Source organism: Halichoerus grypus, chromosome 10 (genome assembly GCF_964656455.1).
Source record: "Halichoerus grypus chromosome 10, mHalGry1.hap1.1, whole genome shotgun sequence".
In the NCBI taxonomy this organism is placed as follows: domain Eukaryota; kingdom Metazoa; phylum Chordata; class Mammalia; order Carnivora; family Phocidae; genus Halichoerus; species Halichoerus grypus.
This window is the reverse complement of record NC_135721.1, coordinates 18,920,012-18,940,202: the sequence shown is the minus strand read 5'-3', so window position 1 is coordinate 18,940,202 and position 20,191 is coordinate 18,920,012. Positions and strand designations below refer to the sequence as shown.

The following is a 20,191-nucleotide window of genomic DNA, read 5'->3' as shown; positions in this document are numbered from 1 at the left end:
TTATGTGGTAGAGAGGAGAGTGAGGAATACTGAGTGGATGACCCTTAGGTATGGTTAGTCTTTCTGGGGACTGTACCAGACCCATAAACAAGGGTGAGAACGACCTCCTTCTCCTGCCTCAGATCCCCTTTCCAGGAGAGTCCCAGCTCTCACCTCAGCGAATTAACCTGAGAGAGAGAGAGAAGGCTCCGGAGAGAGCCCCCTGTGGGGTGCAACAGGCATGTGTCCCACACGGCTAGGCCTTCCCCGAAACTTTGGGGGTTCTGCAGTGGCAGGAAACGCACCACCCAACCTCAACATGTCACCTCGGGGAGGAGGAGCCAGGTGGGCCGTCGCGGCTCCAGGAAAGGGCTGCCGGGACCGGACTTCAGGGCCTCCCCGAGGGGAGAGCGGAGCACTGGCACTAGGCCCGCGGGGTCCGGTGCCGCGGGATTCTGGGGGTGAGGAGCCGCGCCCGGGCTAACCTCGGGTTCCCGAGGGTGGGGGAGCCCGTGCCGGCCGCGGGCGGGCGGGCCGTCAGCTGCCCGGCCCGTCGCCTACCTCCCCGCCCCCCGGCTTCCTGCGGAGGCCGCGGCCGCCATGTTGTTGTGGGGCTGAGGCGGCGCCGCGGAGCCCGAGCTGCCGTGACAGGCTGCGCAACAGGTTCGCTGTCGGCGGCCTGGGGACGAACCGAGCGGCGGCGGCGGCGGCCGAGCAGGGTCTCTCGGCGTCCGCCCGCGGCCGCGCTGCCGGTGCCGAGGAGCGCGGGCTCGCGCTGTGACGTGCGGGAGGCGCGGCGGGGGCGCCAGGTGGGTGAAGCGGCCGGCGGGGGCTGCGCTCGGGCGCGGGGCAGGTGCGGGCGCCGCCGCGCTCGCCGCGGGGAGGCTCGGCGGGCCGGGCTGGGAGGCGGCTGCGCGCCCTGGCCGCCGCGGACGAGCCCTCGGGAGCCGGAGCTAGGCCCCTGGCGGGCTTGGCGGCGCCGGGCGGAAACCTCCGGCCCCGGTTCCAGCCCCCGCGGCGGGGCCGGGGCGGACGCCGAGGGGCCGGGGCCGGGGCCGAGCCGCCCCTTCCCGTGCGGCCGAGCCCCGGCCCCCAGACCCCAGCCCCCGGCCTCTCCTGGCAGGTGCGGACGCCGCTGAGGGCCGGGGGCGGCGTGGCCCCTCGTTTTCGCTGTGCCGGCAGAAGAGGGCCCTTAGGGGCACCCGCACGCTTGCTCGGGGACCCCCTTTTTTTTCCGCCTAGTTGGCTTTCTTTGGTAATGGATGGTGCGGAATGTCAGGTGAGCCGCATCCCGGTGCGTCAAAGTAGCCCGAGTCACGAGCGGCCAGTGGGCGGATGCTCGGCGTCCACAGCTCGCATTAAACCAAAGTTGGGAAATGTTACCGTTTGACTTTAGCGTTATTGATTTATAGGGTGTACAGGAAGCACGGAGAGATGTAATCTCTCAGGCCAGAGTAAAGTTTATTGCTTATTATTATTTTTTTTAAAGACGCCCGCATGTGCGTAGTGAATGGGTAAACAGAGGCTGAAACTGCAGATCGCTTTGCAGTCTGTAAAAAGATGCTGTATTTGGGTGATTAATCATGTGCTTTGTCGTTGAATGATTGCCGATGGCAAGTATGCTTCATTTGAGACTTGAATTAATTATGAATTAAGAATATGTTTATTAAAAAAAAAAAAAAAAAAAGAATATGTTTAATAGAGCCAACCAGTTTATTTTGGGAATTAAGGTTAACACAAAATGATCGCTTTGTTAAATGCTCTAGTTTGTTTTTACTAGAGTTTACTTGCTTACCCAGAGATAGGCAAGGTGTGACTTGAAATTTTGTGTTGTTTTAGTGAGCTTAATTTAGGTGGCATAGACTGTAGGTTAAGCTTCTTAAGCTTCTTAAGAAAATTAATTGCCTCTTTCCCTGTACTTGTTTGCTATATTGTAAGTGATAAAACCTAAACGCAGTCTGGAAACATTATGTAAAACCTTTACATAAATTAATAATAATGTCCCTCAAATTTTAAAGGTAGTAGCAACTCTGATGTGCATACCTTTAGGTTTCTTTGGCTGTGCCTGACATTCTCTACTAATTTCTGTCTCCCACCCCCCAGCTTTATTTAGATATGATTGACATATATCTCCTGTAAATTCAGAAGTATAGAAGGTGGAAGTTGTTTTTAAAAGCTTAATTTAAAAACAATTTCATATTTTTCAAGGACGTGGAAAAACATGCACTGCTGCTATTTTAATGTAATATTAATGAGCAGCAGAAAAGCTTGTGAGCATTCATTCCCTCTGCTCACCCTTATAATGAAAGGTAGAATGGTCTGAAAAAACTTGACCTATACTGAATTATTGAGCAGGAAAGTACTGTTGTTAGTTCTCAGCAGATCTCAAGGCTAAAATCCCAATCTCTCCTGAATATGGGGAAATGTGTTAGGCATGTTCTGGGATTAGGATTATAGTTATAAAAAATTTGTATTTTTGCAAAAAAAAAAAAAACAGTATAAGCAACCTCTCAACACCCATCACCCACACTTAGGAGCTGTCAGGATTTTCTTTATCCATCTCTTTTTCTTCCTTTATTTTTTAGTCATTTCACCCTACATACTTAACACATCTCTTTTTTTTTTTTAAGTGGATTTTTTTCCCATAACCTTAAGATTTTAATTTTTAATGTATCTTTAATACAGAGTTTCACAAATTTCCATCTTTCTAGTAAGACAAAAAACATTTATTGGCCATCTCCTTCAACTACTTTCTTCAATATTAAAATATATTTACTGTGGTTATAATTTATTGAGCACTTAGTACATGCTAGGCCATATGCTGTTCTGCATAATCAGTTAAAGCTCACAAAGACCATAAGAGTAGTACTTTTTCTCCTATCAAATAGATGAGTGAAATGCTAACCTGGAGGTTAATTGACTACTCTCAGTCTCTGAGCTAGTAAGTACAAGAGCCAGGTTTCAAACCAAGATCCTTCTAACTTTAGCACCTGTGCCTTTATCACTCCTCTTGGTTCAGGGGGAGAAAAAAAAAAAGTTATTTGGGCATTCAATAAATATTTGTTGTATAAGTAAATGAATGAAAATACATGTTAGTCCATTGATAACTAACTAGCATTTTTTATACTATATTTACTTGTAAAGCACTTTATGAACAAGTTCCAGAAATGATTCAGAATAAACTAATTATATTGCTAAATTATATCACTAAAACTTATATTACTAAAATTGTGGTATATTTATTCTATCAGTACATTTGCTTCTCTTTTTCTCCTTTTTTTTTTTTTTTTTTTTTGATTCTGATCTTTCCAGTACCTTATTTATGGAAAAATTTTTTGTGGAGTAACTATTTTTGAAGAAAGACTAAGAAAAGGCAGACTTTTTTGGTGTACTAATTGTTAAAGGCAGGATTCCAAGTGTGAAGTAGAGAAATAAGAATGTTTAGAATTAACTCTGTAAATGGATAGATCTAAAGATGAAGGTGCATCAGAAATGCTGTTTTTCTCTTGAGTTCGTTTTTTACTTTGTACCCTTCTGTAACAACAGAGCACAGCAACTGATGACAGAGGACAGCCACTGATGTTAGAGTCCTGGTGGGTAGACTGCATATTTGTAGGTATTCTTTGAGAAGGAGGAACTGAACTGGTCTTAAAGGATCTTAAGGCAGAGAGGAAGTGGGGGAGGAGGGGAGGAAACTGAGCGAAAATAGGGCAGTGAATGCATCAAGAAATAAGGTATTTATACAACTGTAAGGGCAGCATATTTCATTTGCAAATGTATAGTATTATTTTGAGAGATTCACTTAAAAAATCATTTCACAGCTCTATCAGGATGCTGAATGATTTAGTTACTTGTGAAGCTGTTCAGCAGTGGTTATGGGAGACATTTAGGGATCTATTACCAGACGGTAGACATTTAACTTGTCTCATTTAAGCAACTGTCTTATGTCTTCTAGATTATTTTCTTCGCTAATGCATATTCATTCTAGAAAAAGTATATGTGGTTAATAAAAATTTCTTATTTTCATTGTAACCATAGTAGATAAGATACAGGCTTTCAAGTTAAACCTCCTGCTCCTAACTCTAACACTAAATAGCTGTATGACCTTGAGCAACTGATTTTAATTCTCTGAGCTTCTGTTTCTCATCTATAAAATGTATCTATCTCATAGTGTTGTTCTATGTGATATAAAGTGCTTAGCACAGTGACTACTGCTTAGTATGAGTGCTCAGTAAATGTTACCATTATTCCAACTAGTCAGTGAGAAATTTCAAACTAGCTTAATGCTTTTTTGGGGGGGGAGGGGGGTCCTTTTACCTAGTGATTGGGAAAAAAAATTCACTTTTTTGCCTCTTAATTTTTAATCTTATCAAAACAATCCATATAAGAGGTCTGGAAAATAGAAGAACTGATCCACAATCCCATCTCCCCCTAAAAAATCTGTCTTTTTAGTCCTCTTAATTTGGATGGGGTGGGGGGGGAGGGGGGAGAAAACATAGCCTACAGGAAGAAAAAAGAAGTCTATATCTGCAAAAGAAGCTACTGCTTTGGATTATCACTTCCAAATTTTTGAATCCAGGTGCTTAAATAACTTGTACTTTTCAGTGTGAAGAGCACTTGGCTGGTATGAGGCAGACGGGGGAAAGAATGGTCAAGAATGGTGGGCCATGTCAAACTATAGAGTCCATGGAGATAAACCCCAGCAGGGTTTACTCCGACAGTTAGGAGGACACTGATAACTATAGCATTATCATTTTCTTTTTGCTTAAACACGTTGGCGTAGGTATTTGGACACTTTTCATCACCCTACTGCTCCTCCTTCACACTTAAGATTGAGTGCTTAAATATAAGAATTAAGTAGGTCAGGTTAATAAATTTCACAGCATAAGTAGCATTTGGTAATTTTATTTTTTAGTGAGCATGAAATACGTTTTGGTGAGTATAAGTGAGAACTTCAAGATTAACGAAATTTGCAGGGAATGATGTGAACTGAGATATATGTGTAACACTTCCTAACATTGTGGTAAATCCTGGAAACTTGAATGGTAGAACAGAAGCTATGGTTTATTTTCCATTTACCTTCTCACTAGGGGCATTTTAGGCTTTCCCTCTGCCAAAGTTCCAGTGACCTTCCAGCTTATAAATTGATTTTGTCTTGCTGCAGAAACATCCCATATTGAAAGGCTTTCCCTGTCCACTTCTCCTTTCTTCTGGTGTCTGGTCCTCGTTCAATGATTCTGACTTGGAGTTTTTGGCTCCTTCAGGATCCAGGGTTCCAGGGGGTCCAGAGAGTTGAGTCACTTGTATGATTGAGATGTCAAGAGCCATTTAGATACAGATAACCCAAAACTTTTTCTGAACATTACTGTCTAGTACCTGGGTTTTATATATATATAAACCCTATAAAACATAGGGTTTTATAGTCTTTGTAGAATGGTGGTGTTCTCATCTTGAAAAAGTACATGCTGCACCTCCCTCTTAAATACATTTTTGCTTGCTTTCCTCATTAGATTGACTTTACCTCATCTTTGTCTTTCTAGGGGCTTCGATGGGAAAAAAAAAAAAAGCCCCCTCCCCACTGTTTTCTGTCATCTGTTTTAACTTTTTTATTATCAACAACCATTTTTCATCTTTAAAGAATTAAACCCAACAAAAGTTACTCATAAATCATGGTACCAAATTAAATCTTTTAACAAATATTGAGTGCCTTCATGCCAGAAACTGGTCCAAGCAATGAGCATATAAGCAGTAAACAAAATCCACAAAAATTCCTGCCCTTGTGCTGCTTACATTCAGGAGGGAGAAGGAGAGACAATAAAACGTTTAGAAGTTAGTTTGCTAGGGCTATGGAGAAAAGTTAGGTAGGAAATGGGGGTAGGGAATGTGTGGACAGTTGGGTGGGTGGTAATTGAGAGAAGTAAATTTGCCTTATGTGAAGTTATTATTAAGGAATTCAAGATTTGGGAAAGGATTATTCTGTGCGTTTTATGAGTAAACTTAGTATTTCACATCATTGTATTTAAAATAAATGTCCATCATTTCAATATTACTGTTGGGTTTGCACCCAGCACACCTCTGAATATTTCTCTTTTCTAGTAATTTAAGCCAGAACAACAAACCTCAGGCACAGCAGGAGTCTAGAACAGAGATCTGTCAAATGGTTTAGAATAGATACCTTAATTTTATTTTTCCTAAAAGTGATATATTGTTTTTGTTTTTAAATCCTGTAGGCTTTTGTTTATACCATGTTTATGAGTAATATATGTTCTTTTGGAAAATTGGAAAGCAACAGGGAAATTGAAAGAAGAAAATAATAGCCACTAATAATCATATTACCCAGAGAAATGGTCAGTATTAATATTTTGGTAGATCTCCTAGAAATTTTTCTTTGCAAAAAATGGAATTATATATTCTGTGTAACCTGTTTTTTTAGCTTACTAGCATTTATCAAAAACATGGTTCTGTTTTATTGTATATTTATCTACAATGTAATTTTATTGGCTAAATTATATTGCCTTGCTACCACAGAACATTCATAATGTCTAATATGAACTGAGCATTCACTGTATTCTAGTTACTTTTGAGACACTTTGTGTATTTTTACTCATTTAGTTTTCAGCCTCTCCATAAGAACTGTTCTATTATTATTTATTTTACAGTTGAGAAGATTGAACAAGGACAGGTTTAGTAATTTTCCCAAGATCCCATAGCTAATAAGTGGTAGACAGAGGATGTGAACTTAGTCTGGCTCTGTATCCTGGGCACATATTTGTTCTGTAGCATTAAAGTATTTTGTAATTATTTTTTTAATTTTAAATTGTGCCATAGTTAACATCTTTGTAACTGTATCCGTGTGCATCTATGAGTGTAAACTTACTGCCAGCTTGTCTTCTAGAAAAACTTTTCAGTACCAAAGTGTTCTCCTACCAGTGAAACCAGTCCTATTTCCCACATCCTCAGAAACATTGCTTTTTTTTTAATCTGCTAATTTGATAAAGACCACCTTGTTTTTCTTTATTATTGAAGTTATACTTTTAAAGATTTTTTTCTTTGAAAAATATTTCTCTCTGCCCTTTCTCACTTCTTTGGCATTTTCATCTCTTAGTTATTTCTAAGGATTCTTTATATTTTAAGAATAGTAACTCTTTGCCATATAGGTATAATTTTTCCCAAGTTAGTTTCTTAGTTTTGTTTTTAGATTTTTATCAGTGATGAAAGCTAGAATTTATATAGTACTTCCCATATGCAGCATTAATCTAACTCATTACATTTATTCCCTCATTTAATTTTTACAACATTCCTATGGGGTAGGTGCTATTATCAGTCCCATTTACAAAGTCCTCTGACATTGTCTTTTAATTCTTAAACAGCTTTTTCCTCTGTGTCTTTGCCTATTTCTATTCCCAAGTCCTAAAAATCTCTTTTTCTAGCCTACTGGGTGATACTTATTGATTAGGTGTTCATTACTCAGTTGAGTCCTTTCTTCTGGGATTGCTCATCTAACAACTTTCTAGTTCTTTAAGGAAAAGTTAGGTGCCTGTCTTCTGTCCTTTATACCTATAGCACCTATATGAAATTCTTAAGTTTTGGGCTTATTCCTCTTCTATATTCCCTGCTCTTATACATCTTATCCAGGTGTTACATTTCTTTTTTTTTTTTTTTTTTTTTAAAGATTTTATTTATTTATTTGACAGAGAGAGACACAGCGAGAGAGGGAACACAAGCAGGGGGAGTGGGAGAGGGAGAAGCAGGCTTCCCACCGAGCCGGGAGCCCGATGCGGGGCTCGATCCCAGGACCCTGAGATCACGACCTGAGCCGAAGGCAGACGCTTAACGGCTGAGCCACCCAGGCGCCCCTGGGTGTTACGTTTCTGATGACTTGGTAGATATTTGTCAATTTGATTTAAAGCTACTCATGATGATGTTGGTGATATAAAGAAGGGAGTCCACCTCCCAAGTATATAAAATGGAGAAATTTACACCGAGGAAGTAATAATGGAACTGGGCTTAGAAGGCCAGTTGGGGTGGGGGGGGTGTGTGGAAGAAGGGACCTAGAGACAAATTGAATGAAAACAGACTTGGAAATTTCCCATTTTGGGAATAGCAAGTTACCTAGAGTGACTTTGAGGATTATTAACCTTGCCTCTGGGAAAGCCTGAGGAGAAAAATCCCTCTTTCAGCCCAGTATACCTCTTTTGGTGTTCAGAATATTTGAATCTTCCTTCTAGATCTCTTCGTTCTAGCTCAGTTTCTCTTCTGACTTCCCACTTTTTTCCAGCGTAATGGGGGAAGTTGGAGGGTCCTGATGTAATCCTGGGAAGGTTTTGAAATGCCCTGGGAAGTTTGGTGAACTGGTGGGGTAGGCCCGCTGGTAGCCTCTCCCAGAAGTCAGAGCCTTAGGGGAGAGAACCAACTGTGAAGCTGTTGTCTTTGGAGACTTGCAGTTCTAGTCACACTTCTCCCTGGCTGTTGGTGCATCAGATGAGATCTCAGTTCCTTCTCTCTCCAGCATTCATTACGTTTCTGTTCTAATTTTGTTAAGAAACATTTTTCTCTCAATTTACTAGTTTAATTTTGAGGTATACAGACTGCTGGGCTCTGAGTTTTATTAACAATATAACTTGTCATTTAATGTAAATATTTTTCCAAATCCTTTTCCTCTTTCAATTTAACTTTATTTCTCATTATGTAACATATTTATTGTAAAAACAATACATGCTGATTAAAGAAACTTTGTAAAATAGGGGGAAAAAAGTAGGAGAAAAAGTGTCATTCCAAGTCCAACAACCAATAACAACCACATTTTGGTGTCTCCTACCCATCCTATCTTTCTTTTTTGTTGTATTTACATATATATTGTGCGTGTTTTATAATACAACATGGTAGTTAAGAATAACATGGCTTTTGGGGCGCCTGGGTGGCTCAGTCATTAAGCGTCTGTCTTCGGCTCAGGTCATGATCCCATGAGCTCCCTGCTCGGCGGGAAGCCTACTTCTCCCTCTCCCACTCCCCCTGCTTGTGTTCCCTCTCTCACTGTCTCTCTCTCTGTCAAATAAATAAAATCTTTAAAAAATAATAATAACATGGCTTTTGCTCAGTGGAGTTTTAGTTCTAGCATGGCTTTTTTTTATTAGCTTTATGAGAGTAACACTCTCACTAAGCCTTGGTTTACCCTTCCTTAAAAAGTGGAGATTTCATAATAATACCCTTAGAGTTGTCAGGAGGATGAAGAGGTAATATATGTTTAGTGTGGTCATTTCATAATAAATTCTTTATAAATGTAACAATAATAATCAGGCCTGTCTTTTGGTAAGGTTAGCTGGGGCTGCTGCCTGGGCTGTGCCTGGAGGGAAGGGGGCATGTCTGAGGCATTGTACCTTTCTTTTCTTTCTTTCTTTTTTTTTTTTAAAGATTTTATTTATTTGACAGAGAGACACAGCAAGAGAGGGAACACAAGCAGGGGGAGTGGGAGAGGGAGAAGCAGGCTTCCTGCTGAGCAGGGAGACTGATGCGGGGCTCGATCCCAGGACCCTGGGATCATGACCTGAGCCAAAGGCAGACGCTTAACGACTGAGCCACCCAGGCGCCCCTGTACCTTTCTTTTCTAAAACAAAATTCAGTTTCAAAAATTTTTTTTTTAACATTCTCAAGGGACCTATGAAATAGTTTACAATGAGGCCTTCTTCAGAGTGTAATTTATCTTGGGCCAACCCTGCAGTTGGTGGCTGGCCCTGAGGATCAGACCCTTCTAGGATGGCCCTGTTATAATGATGATGTCAATGATAACATGTGAAGACCTAAGTGTCGGGCTTGGAATTTTCTAAGTATTCAGTGATTGTTAGCTGCTATTATTATTTTCATAATGATACACATTTACATCATAAATTATAAGAACGTAACCAGTTTCCATGTTATTACATGGTTTAGCCGATCTTGTGTTTTTAAAAGTAGGTTTGTGGAGAGATAATTTAGATACCATTATGAATTTGATATTTGATTTAAGTAGCAGCCTGATACTTAGTTCAGTGTATTCCCCATTGTTGAGCACTCATGTTACTTCCAGTTTTTTCTTTCTATAGTAACTATTAATTACGTGAATATCTTCACATTTCCTCCATTTATCATTATTTTCTTATGACAGATTCCCAGAAGTGAAATTGTTGGCTTATTGGATCTGAACGTTGGTAGGGTTCTTGCTGTATGTTCTCAAATTGTCTTCTGAAGAGCAATACCAGTTTGCATTCCCATGAGTTATGTCTGCAGCACTCAACTCCCCTCACCTTTGCTAGCCCTGAGTATTAGTCAAGGTTTTTTGTTGTTGTTGTTTAAATTTTAGTTAACATACATACAGTCAATTTTGGTTTCAGGAGTAGGATTCAGTGCTTCATCACTTACATAAAACACCCAGTACTCACCACAACAAGTGCCCTTCTTAATACCCATCACCCATCTAGCCCATCCCCCACCCACCTCCCTCCCTCAGCCCTGTTTGTTCTCTCATGGCAGGGTGGGGTGCCTGAATGGCTCATTCATTGAGCGTCTCCTTGAGTGTCTTATTGAGCGTCTGCCTTCTGCTCAGGTTGTGATCTCGGGGTCATGGGATGGAATCCTGTGTTGGGCTCCCTGCTTGTTGGGGAGTTGGCTTCTCCCTCTCCCTCTCCCTCTGCCTGTCCGCCTCCCCCTCATGCTCTCTCTCTTTCAGATAAATAAAAATCTAAAAAAAAAAAAAAAGTCACTTATGGCTTATTTCTCTCTCCTTTTTCCCCCTTCCCATATGTTGATCTGTTTTCTTTCTTAAATTCCACATATGAGTGAGATCATGTGATATTTGTCTTTCTCTGACTGACTTATTTCACCTAGCATAATATGCTCTAGCTCCCTCCTCATTGTTGCAAATTAGCCAAGGTTTTTGTTTTGTTTTGTTTTGTTTTCTAAGTAAGTTTTTCTGGAGAAACAAAAGTTCATTTGCATTTCCTTGTTTTTTTCATGATGTTAACATCTATTACCCAGTTTCATTTCCCCTTTGGAAAACTATTTTAGGTCTTAGTGTTTTCATTATCTATTTTAATAGTTCTCTGTACATTAAAAATATTGACTATCATATTTGTTTTGGTTTTTCCCCATTTACCTTTAAATTTTGTTTTCAACAAACGTTTAAAATATTTATATAGATGAATCTTAATTTTTCCCTTTGGGTTTTCTTGAGTGACTTTAGAACTTAGAAAGTTATTTTTTTTCAGAGAGGAGATATTTTACTTGAAGGTGAAGCATCTATCTGAATGTTTTCCCTCTCTACTTCTTATTCAAGGCAAGTAAATAGTTTTGTTTCAGTATTTAGTCCTGATATGAGACTAAAGCGAACAGACCAAGTAGCCGGCTCTCCCCACCTTCCCCTTACAGCGGTGCGGGCTGAGTCACAAGCTATTCTTAGGTGGTTTTTTTTACCCCCTTTGTGTGGGTGAATTGTCTTGTTCAGAGTTGTTGATTAGATCTTCTAAAACTGATTTAATATAAATCTGCAGTATTATTGGAGTAGTAATGATTTCAGTATTAGTTTACCATTTCTGTTCTTTTATACCTGCTTGGTGTATTGGCTGATTCTTTGTAGGCTAAACTTAACATTTATAAAAGTTCAAACATAATTTAAACATCTTAAACTGAAGATGCTAAGTTGCAGAACTAGAACTATTAACTAAGTTTGTATAGGAAAGTTATCTTCTTTGAAGCTTTTAAGTCTCAACATATTTTGTGTATTTGAGCCCTAAGCCTTTAGATAGAAATAACAGTAACCTTTTTCTCAGATATTAAATAAAGTGAGAAAAATATGTCCTTCTTATCAGTAATTGGTACAACTTTAGCTTGTTGTACCAATTCAGTGAAATCAAGGTAACTATTGTGTTAAAAATAATGTTGAAATGATAGTGGTAATAGCCATCATTTCTGAGCACCTTCTATGTGCCAGATGCTTTACAGACATTATACCTAAGCCTTAAAACAACCTGGTATTTAGGTACAATTATCCACACTTACAGGTTAGGAAGTTGAAGCTATATCATGTGGAGTCCACAAAGCTAAGGAGTAACTGTGCTGGGATTTAAACACAAGTTGGCTGACGTATTTTCAGAGTTCAAGTTATCAGCCTTCTTGTCCTCATTGCAGTTGAAAGAATGCTGACCTCCAAGAGTCAAAGCATTTGTGTTTCTTAAAGGATATTTTAGTGCCAGTCACATGGCTGACTTCTGGACACTAGGTATATGAAGATGAAGAGACATTCATAGGTGTTCACAGTGTCATGGAGGTGGTTTGCATGAAAATAAGAGTTAATTATACTGGGAGTATGTAGTTTATGGAGATATATACAAGATCAAACGGGAATGTGGCAAAGGAAGCTTTTGTAAGTGGAAGTGTCAACTGAGGAGGTAGGTAGTTCCACAGGTTCAGAGAGGGGGGAATGAAATAAGATGGGGCAGAGATAAAGGTGGGAACATATTCCAACACTAGAAAAATAGGCAGAGGATAAACCCTAAAATGCCTCATATGCCATGTGAAGGAGATTAGGTTTATTTAATGTAAAGGTTTGTTGAGATATAATTCATACCATAAAATTCACCCTTTTAAAATTTACAATTCTGTGGTTTTTATTATATTCACAGAATTGTGCAGCCATCACCAATATCTAATTTTAGAACATTTTTTTGAAGATTTTATTTATTTATTTGACAGAGAGAGTGAAAGAAAGAGTACATGCAGGGGGAGCAGTAGAGGGAGGAGAAGCAGGCTCCCGGCTGAGCAGGGAGCCTGATGTGGGGCTCCATCCCAGGATGCTGGGATCATGACCCGAGCTGAAGGCAGACGCTTAACCATCTGAGCCACCCAGGCAACTAATTTTAGAACATTTTTTAAAAAGATTTATTTATTTATTTATTTATTTATTTGAGAGGGTTGGGGGAGGGAGCAGGAGGAGAAGGGGGAAAGGGCAGCAGGAGAGGAACAAGCAGACACCCTGCTAAGCAGTGAGTCCAGTGCAGGGCTCTAACCCAGGACCCTGGGATCATGACCTGAGCCGAAAGCAAATGCTTAACCAACTGAGCTACCCAGGCACCCCTAATTTTAGAACATTTTCATCATCCAAAAAAGAACCCCCTTAGCCATTAGCAGCCATTCCCATTCCTCCCTACGCCCCCAGGCCTAGGCAACTACTAATCTACTTTCTGTCTCTATGAATTTGCCTATTCTGGACATTTCATATAAATGGGAACATAAAATATGTGTGGTCTTTTGTGATTGGTTTCTTTCACAACCGTAAAGTTTTTAAGGTGTGTCTTTGTTATAGCATATATGAATAATTCACTTCTTTTTATGGCTAAATATTCTATTGTATGGATATACCACAGTTGGTTTATCCATTCATCAGTGGATGGACATTTGGGTTGTTTCCACTTTTTGGCTATTATGAAGAATACTGTTCTGAGCATCTGTGTACATATTTTTGCGAGGACATAGGTTTAGGTTTTCGTTTCTCTTGGGTTCATACCTATGCTGAGTTATATGGTAAACTATGCTTAACATTTTGAGAAACTGCCAAATTGTTTTCCAAAGCAGCTGAATCATTTTACATTCCCACCAGCAATGTAGGAAGGATACCTTTAGATTAGATTTTATACTACTAATGAATGTTATTACACAGAGTCACAGTGGAAGAATGGCTGAAAATTTTTGGATTCGATGCTGCTTCTCCAGTATGGTTCAGGCACATGCTATGTCAGCAGGCTTTTCCTGATGAATATGACACTAAAATGTAAGTTATTTTCTTATTTCTTAGGAGCTACTGTTATTTCGTGTCCATAGTCTTTGTTTTTTATGTTAGTGTGGGCTACTTACTGATAATCTGAGTTACTAAGGATTACTGAAATTTACTGTTCGTAAACTAAAATTAACCAGTTTCTAGAGCTTACTGAGGGCTCTAATTTAGTTTTCTATTAAGAAACCTGTTAGCTACACAATACTTCGGCAGCATTGAAAAATTCCTACAAGGTACACCCCCACTCAGATGTAGATACTGTTTTCAGTGCAAGCATTGGTATTGTCTTGAGTTTGATGTGGTTCCAATTGCTATTCTTGAATTAACTAATTAATTATAGAATCAATGTTAGATTTAATTTTGTTGCCCATTTTGCTCTTATGCAACTGTTGCATTGTATACTTCTTCATCATGGAGTTATTTTTCTATTGGAAAATGGAAGCAGATGGTTAGGTTGGGTCTCTTGTCCCACTTAGGTGGGCCATGGTTAGAATAGTTTGAGAATGAATGGAATACGTAATGGAAGGATTCTTTCCCACTCTAATATAGTATACCTTTTTAACGTGGGAATTAGTGTATTTATAATTAAGAGCCTTAGCTATGGAAAACATGAACCCTCTGAAAATCTTCACATTGGCTTTAGGGGTCTGAAGCCTTTGGAACTGTATGCTACATTCTGTACATTCGTGTTTTTTTCCAGAAAGAGCAACTATAGGTTTGCCAGATTTTTTTAAGTCCATGACTCCTCAAAATTAAAGAACTTAGATTGGTGAAGAGAATTTGTAAATTTGTGTTTTTGAAGTATTTGAGGGAAGTGAGACCTTGTTTTGGTTAGAGATAGATATTTTCTGGACACACTGTTGGTTTTAGTGGGACTAATTCCATATTAGAGTATCTCTATCTTGTTGTTTTGTGGTAGTATTTCTCCCTGTCAGAACTTGGAGTTTGCTTTTAAAATCCTCGTTATACATTTATTATTTTATATTTGCTTTCTCAGATTACGATGTTCTATTTAAGAGCATTCTTTCTGCTGCATTGATAGCATAGTTTCCAGTAATTGAAACATATTGATATTAAAAAAAACAAACCAACCTTAAATTGGACTGATAGAATAGGAAAATGGATGGTTGCTTTTGTACCCATTGGCTACTACTTTCATTTTCTTTACTCTCTTGTTCTGTTTGTGTTTGGGTTGAGATTGGAAACTACCAGTCACAGGTGGAAGCTCTTCCCACTCAGGACCTTCTGGGTGTGGCCTTGGTTTTGGATGCCAGTCTCTTTAGGCCTCTGCAGTAGGGTGTGTGTGGAGGAGTGTACCTTTTCTCTATAGTTTTTAGCACTAGATGTAGCATAGCCGGGTTTGAGAGATTGGTAATTTTGTTTTATTTTATTTTATTTTTTTAAGATTTATTTATTTGACAGAGACACAGTGAGAGAGGGAACACAAGCAGGGGGAGTGGGAGAGGGAGAAGCAGGCTTCCCACTGAGCAGAGAACCCGATGCGGGGCTCGATCCCAGGACCCTGGGACCATGACCTGAGCCGAAGGCAGACGCTTAACGACTGAGCCACCCAGGCACCCCGAGGGATTGGTAATTTTAGTTAAATGTTTTTGGTAAAACAGACTTGTTACTTAATATTGTTTATAATAGACAAGAGCAAAGCTCTGGGTCATATTTGCTGTTGTGTTAAAAGATGGTGTAGTAGAATACAAAAATATATTTGGTCTTTGTCCCTGGTTCCTGGCACAGTTCTCCTAAAACCTTTGGAATTTCCTGAATGATAGGAGTGTCTTTTATTCATAATAAGCCCCTTCCTATCACACCTGAGGTATACTAATGAGGCTTAGAGTGGTACCCCTAGATAGCCTCAGGATTAGGATACTTTCCACCCCACCCATCGACCTCCAGGAAGAGGAGGTGGGCCCTAGAGATTGAGCTCTATAAAAGCTCTAGGACAATGAGAGCATCCAGGTTGGTAAATGTATTGTGCTGGGAGGGTGACATGCCCTGCCCCCCATACCTTGCCCAGTATGTCTCTTCCATTTGGCTGTCCTGAATTGTATCCTTTATATTAAAACAGTAAACGTAAATAAATTGTTTTTTCTGAGTTCTGTGAGCTTTTCTAGCAAATTATCAAACCCAAGGAGGGGATCATAGGAACCTCTGATTTATAGCCAGCTGGTCAGAAGATGGCCCAGGACTAGTGACCAGTGCCTGAAGTGGGGGCAGTCTTGTGGGACTGAAGCCTCAACCCGTGGGGACTACATCACACTAGGTAGTTAGTGTCAGAACTGAATTGAATTGAATTGTTGGACACCCAGTTGGTGTCAGAAAAAAAAACTCCATAGAAGGCATTACTGGGTTTTGAAAGACAAGTAAATTTACCGTAGACTTCTCTTCTTTGAATTACTGAAAATTGTCTGTTTTTAATTACTTGACATTTTGGTGTATGTGGTTTATATGAGATTTAAAAAAAAATAGCAACAACAAAACTTGGAAAATAAAAAAATTCAGTCCATCTTTCAACCTAAGTCAACTACTTTTAGCATATTAATGCCTTTTTTTTTTAAAGATTTTATTTATTTATTTGTCAGAAAGAGATAGTGAGAGCAGGAAGACAAGCAGGGGGAGTGGGAGAGGGAGAAGCAGGCTTCCCGCTGAGCAGGGAGCCCGATGCAGGGGCTCGATCCAGGGACCCTGGGATCATGACCTGAGCTGAAGGCAGGTCATGGCCTAATGACTGAGCCACCCAGGTGCCCCATCATATTAATGCTTTTTTTTTTTTTTTTACATTAATGCTTTAAAAAAAAATGTTTAGAGAGAGAGAGAGCTGAGCAGGAGGGGCAAAGGGAGAGGGAGAGAGAATCTCAAGCGGACTCCTAGCTGAGTGCAGAGCTGGATGCCAGGCTCGATCCCATGACTCTGAGATCAGGACCTGAGCCAAAACCAAGACTGTGCCACTCTGTGCACCCCAGCATATTAGTGCTTTTTAGTCAGACTATCTATCTATTTACATACTTAAACACATACATACATAATTTTTACATAATTGTAGTCAGTATAGATTTTTGTCTACTTATTACATGGAAGGTATTTTTTTCTGTGTTACTTCATGATTTTCATAAATATTAATGGCTGTGTTATTTTTATCTAGTAGATAGACTATGATTTATTAACCATACTCCTATTTTCAGGTATTTGGGTTGTTTCAAGTTTTTTGCTATTACAAATAAAACTGTGATAAATATTATTTGGTGAATGTATATTAAACAGCCTGTCAAACTCTTATTAGGTGCTTCACAAAGATAAGGTCCTTCCCTTAAGAGGTTTTCTTCTAATCCTTGACATGCGCATATATAATTTTGAATATTTGCATCCATATTCTAGAATTTTGTGTTTTTTAAAAATTTACTTTATATCACAAACATTACCTATCTACTGTAGCCTTGAAATTATCGTTTGTGCCACATGCGTAGTATTCTGAAATTTATTTTCTTGTTCCTTTCTCTATTGGATAAATTAACCTGATTTGTATACTCAGTCATAAAAGAAAAGGTTGACAAATTTTGGTATGAAAATAAAGAAGTTGATATAGTAAAAGATGCCTTCAAATCAAAAGGCGACAAGCTGGATGAAAAGTTTTTATGACACATGTTACGAGTCTGGGAGAGTGAGGGAGAAAGTGTGAAATGGTCGTGGGTGGGAGGGCGGAGCAGATGGACTAGGGAAACATGGACTTGTCAGGCTGGCAGGAGTTAGTGGTCAGGAGTTTAAAGTGATGCCAGTCAGCATCTTCATTCGTGTGGCCGTGAAATAGCAGTGGGGTTTTACCAAATGCATAGTATACAGGAAGAGGGGAGGGTGAACTTGAGGATGCATACAATGACTTATAATTTGGGTAAGGAGGGATATTAGGACCTAAGGAAGGAGATGTTAGGGCATAAGGAAGAATGAGAGACAGTGAAAAGTTGCCAAGACCAATAGATTGTAGGTCCTGGCAGAGTTAAAGAATTGCTGGAGTTTGGGAACTAGAGAGAGTGGGCTGTTGAGCAAAGCTCTGGTGAAGGGAGGGTGGGAGGCTTGTAGTGGGTTACAGAGGAGTGCAGTCATCGTGATAACAAGGCCTAGGGTGTGACCTGGGAGTGCCTGGCTAAGATAAGATGGAGAATAAGACATTTGGAATACAAGGGGTCAAACACTTGGAGGCCGGGATGTGGGCAGGATCATCTGTGTGGATGACTTGACTTCACCAGAAAGCATGGGAATAATGGTGGAGAGGGGATGGTGAGGTAGGTGTGAAAGCAGTTAAGGAATTGCCATGGTGGTTGTAGGGGACAACAGTGAGGGAGAGCCGGTGGTCAAGTCAGATGCACTAGTGTTCTTTTTCAACTTTTATTTATGAAAAATGTCAAACATATGCAAAAGTTGAAATTGATCACTTATTTTCTATTTACCTTCATTTACCCATATACTTTTTAATTTAATGTTTTTGTATTTTTGTGTGAGCTTTAATTCTTTTTGGAAGAAGGCAGGCTATAAATAAGTCCATTTCCAGGTTCCTTTCCAGAAGAGTTGTGCTAATTTACATTTCTATCAGTTGGTATTAATATAATACTCATTTTTACAGCTAATGTTATAGTTCCTTGCATTGTTAAGCTCTTCACTATTTCATGTGAATAAACCGCCACCTATTTTCCAGACCACACTCTTCACTCTGCTTTTCACTCTTTACCTCAGCCTAGAATGTTTTTCTCCCACATTTATTCATGTAACAAATGTTTCCATGTGTAAGGCATAGCTAGTTGAACACAAGCTGAAATGCACATACCTGGTTGATTCATGGGAACATATTTGCATGTGACCTTCTCTTGTTGCTTGAAGAGAAGAGAAATTTGTGCTTAGGCACCTGGGGGCCCAGGAGATCCAAGAGTTTGTTTTCAGCCCTGCCCTTTGGACTGTCTGGCCCAAAGAAAACACGTACTTTCTCAACTCCTTTTCCTTCTGCTTCCAAACTTATATGTGTCTTTATTTATCCTTATTATCTGTTTTGTCCTATATTCCCAGAGCCAGAAATGTGTGCCCCATGTTCTAGCTTTATACTCTAGAGCTGTCTACTTTCTCTGAACTCTAGCTTTCATTATTAGGTAACCTCCTTTCCTTCTCATTTTGGAAATTAAATCTCTCCCTTTTCTTCTAAAAATAGTTTTGTTCTCCCATCTAAAAGGAAAGCCTTATAACCTTGCCTCTTTCCTGAAGCCTCCTATCTCTCCTCCCCCCACCCCCCTTTTCTTCCTTTGTCCTTTAACAACATACTTCTTGAGTCACCTACACTTCTCCTCCGATTTACTGCTGGGTCTACTTCAGTTTGACTTACAGCCAGTTCCCTGCACAGATTGCCAAAACTCATGGCTTAGTCTTGACTTCTGTGACATTTGACAATTATGACCATCATCTCCTTGAAATGCTTTTCTTTACTCTATATTCTGATTTCTCCTTCTTCTCAACCTCTGTTCTGATCGTTCTTCTCCTGTGTCCTCCTGTACATGCTTTTTGTGGATAATGTCATTCACTGACCTGTTTACAGCTATCCCCAGTCCATGGTAGCTACCAAATCTAGGTCCACAGCCTGGTCAGAATCCTTACTATCTCTTAGACATTTCCATCTAGATGTCTTTCTAGGTGCATCAGATTAGGTAAGCTGAAAACTGAACATTTTGTTGCTCACCCCCCAAATCTAATATCCAAATTTCTACTTTCTTAGAACTTTTGTCTTGGTTAGTATTACCACTCTACAGTCACCCAAGATAGAAACTTATCTTGATGCTCTTCTTTGATCAACAGCATTTAGCTGATCAGAAAATGCTGTCTATTCTAGCTCGGAAATGCCTCTTCTCTATTGTCCAAGTTCAAATTCTCACCATCTGGAGTATGCCAGTCAGTCACAACTGGTGTCCCTGTCTTAGGATACTCAAGTCCAGTTCAGTTCCTATATTGTTTGTCAGAATTCTCTTCCTCTGCTCTTTAAAGATCAGGTTCTTCTCTTGTGTCTTATATGTGCTTTCCCTGGATAAAGTCACTCACTGATATGATGACAACTATTCCAGTCCCTGGTGACTACCAAATCTGGGTGTCTATCTCGAATAAATACTGGCTCTCCATGACTTGCACAGTGAAATTCAAAATCAATAGCATGACATACTTTGTTCCCTAAATTGTGTGATCTTGGCAAGTTAATCTCTTTGGCTTCTCTTTAATTGTTTCTAAAATAAAGGGGATGGAATTCAGTATGCTGTTTAATTCTTTAAAAAAATCATCAGATAAAATATTATAGAGAAGCCTCAGTATGTAAAACAAAAACAGAGCTACTTTCACTGAACTTGGTATCCTCTTCCAACCCTCCATTCCTCTTCC

General features: G+C 39.8%; 1 protein-coding gene across 9 annotated transcripts in view; it reads left to right on the top strand.

The window, feature by feature from the left end:
• The first annotated feature begins 306 nt into the window (after positions 1 to 306).
• Positions 307 to 20,191, top strand: part of ITSN2 (intersectin 2) — a 135,890-nt gene continuing 116,005 nt past the window's right edge. For 2 of the 9 annotated variants that reach the window (XM_036099234.2, XM_036099230.2), the window contains exon 1: positions 312 to 440. The gene's annotated coding sequence lies outside the window, so the exon portion shown is untranslated. Of the gene's footprint in view, positions 441 to 579; positions 789 to 1,105; positions 1,259 to 13,666; positions 13,778 to 20,191 lie in introns of those variants that run through there. The other 7 variants (XM_036099235.2, XM_036099231.2, XM_078056030.1 and 4 more) reach the window with 6 other exon arrangements.